The sequence below is a fragment of the Capsicum annuum genome, chromosome 8 (assembly GCF_002878395.1).
Source record: "Capsicum annuum cultivar UCD-10X-F1 chromosome 8, UCD10Xv1.1, whole genome shotgun sequence".
NCBI classification, from domain to species: Eukaryota; Viridiplantae; Streptophyta; class Magnoliopsida; order Solanales; family Solanaceae; genus Capsicum; species Capsicum annuum.
The window spans coordinates 145672508-145675014 of NC_061118.1; positions in this window are offsets into that span (position 1 = coordinate 145672508).

Below are 2507 nucleotides of genomic sequence, written 5' to 3' on the forward strand. Positions count from 1 at the left end.
TATTTATAGCCTTTATGTGTCCTTTATGAAAGGTTGCATTGGTTCAGCAAAAAGGCACCTATTCAGTACAGTCACATCACCTGCGTCCAGTCTGTGCTGGACCTGCGCCTGATTTGCGACCGCAGGTGACACTGTCCGAATTTCAGTGAGCAACTGCCCTACACCTACGCCCGCAGGTTATCAAAGTACGCGCGCAGGTCGCCCAACAAGGCGAAACAGTGTGTCTTTTACCTCGAAAGGTCGCATCCCTTCGAGATGCATTTCGTATGTGTTAGCATGGCGTCCGAAATGCGCTGCACATAGAGAAAAACAATCCCATCAAATTTTTGGATTAAAATTTCACTTGTTCATCAAGATTAACATAAATTTTGTCTAAAAATAGATCTTATTGATTGATCCAAATCCGAAGCCTGGTCGAGCAAACAACGACGACGACACAGAACACCATCTTGTTCTTGCCTCACTTATCATGTGGAGTAAGTGTTTCTTATTTTATACACTTAAAAGTCCCCTTCTTCCACCAATGTGGAAGAATTAGTGAACTTTCCAATAAAAGAGTACACTTTCCATTTTGATATCTCTCTTTTCCTCCACTTGGTTCCCTCTATTTTCCATTCACGCACACAGAACTCAACACATAGATTCCTGAGATTTTATATACACATGGAGAGTACACTCATTAATTTAATAATTTGAGGTGTCCCACGGCTTTCGGGTGAAAAAAAAATCTCTTATTTGCTTAAGTTTCAGGAGATCAGCATCAGTTTTTTAACCTACGATTCTGCTGCCATTCAAAAACCAATTTGATAAAAGGGAAGAAGCTTTTTTTTAGTAAGCTGTTCTATTCTTCTCATTTGTTCCTCCAAAAAATTAACTGAAAACAGCCAACAAAAACCCAAACAAGAAAGAACAAGGCAATATTTTTTGTTGGATAAACGTGGCGTTCATGCCAACTTTTGCACACCTCGACTAATTCCATGAATACTAAGCTATGTATAAGCGAGTGATGAGAGCATTAGCAACTTCAATTAGATAACACCAAAAATCACCACATTTAACTAATAAATATGACTAATTAGGTGGAAATAACCAATTTGTAAGTTTAAACACAGAACGTCTAATTGCCAACAAATTGATAGCTTCTTTACAAATCCACATATACGTAGAACATGTATCTGTGCCAATTTAACAGCCACTGGCCATGAATTTTTTTTACGTTTTTCAACAGAACTGAAGAAAGCACGTTTGGCCATAAAATTCTGTTTGCACTCCAAATTACTCACAGATCAAAAACAACTCCAATTGGTGTTCACGGGCAAACATAAACTCCAATTTTCAAATATTGTTTTTCAATTTTAAAACAAAAAATTACTTTTTTCAAATACTCACAATTTTCATGGCCAAACGCGATGTTGTGTAGAAGAGATCATTCATGTTATTTTTTATGAGAAAAATTATGAAGTAAAAGAAAGCAGTACAAATGATGATGATAAAAGGTTTAAAAGCGCACAATAAGATATCACTCCAGCTGTTGAGAAATTAAAGATCCCAAGAACCTAGAGGAAGTGCCAGCCTCATAGGAAACAACTCACATAGAACACCCTTCAATCATCTTGTAAAATACCTTAAATTAGGTGTTGTTGTGTATCAACTCAAGTTTTCTGACAACATACAAACCTCTAAGAAAGCAATAGTTATTTTTGAGAATTAAATTAAAAAAAATAACTATTGCTTTCTTAGAGGTTTGTAAGTACCCTAAGAAAGCAATAGTTATGTTAAATACATTTGTCATTCTGCACTCGAAAATTCAAAACTAACAAGCAAATCAAAATAGTTCTGTCTTGCACCTTAGGTTTTAGCTTATTTACCAGCATTATTGGATGACATCGGTGGGTTTATGATCGAAACATACATGTAATTGTCGTATTGGATGACACTAGATATATTTTCTAAATATGCATGACACCAGAAAATGATACGGAGGTGAAAATTATGTAGTGCAAGTGATTATGTTTTACAAACCTAAATAAACTAATACAAACAGTATCGTAAATACAGATAGTATTGTAAAGTACTGAAAAGGCGCGTTAAAGCTCCTATCCTAATATGCACAAGAGTGTAACATCAAGTTTGATTTTTACTAATAATAACACGACAGATCAAAATCAAACCATTTGTAACATGCATAAAACTCCAAAAAAATTATCTACAACTGAGCCACAAAAAGGAGTGCTTCGAAGCCCTTGGACAATAGTGGAAGCAAGCTTTGATTAAAAAAAAAAAATAGTGGAAGCAAACTCTATTTTATTTTGATAACAGTGGTGTCCACGTCAGCTTTTGCGCACCTCAACAAAATCCACGGAATACCTCCCACCTCCCACCTCGTAAAAGAGAATTCATATAACTCTGTCAGGCTAGTGGAAGAAGCTCTTAATAAATGCACCAGCTATAAATATCATTCAACTTCGAATTATCAAAACTGATAAAAATGAATAAACGAAAAAATC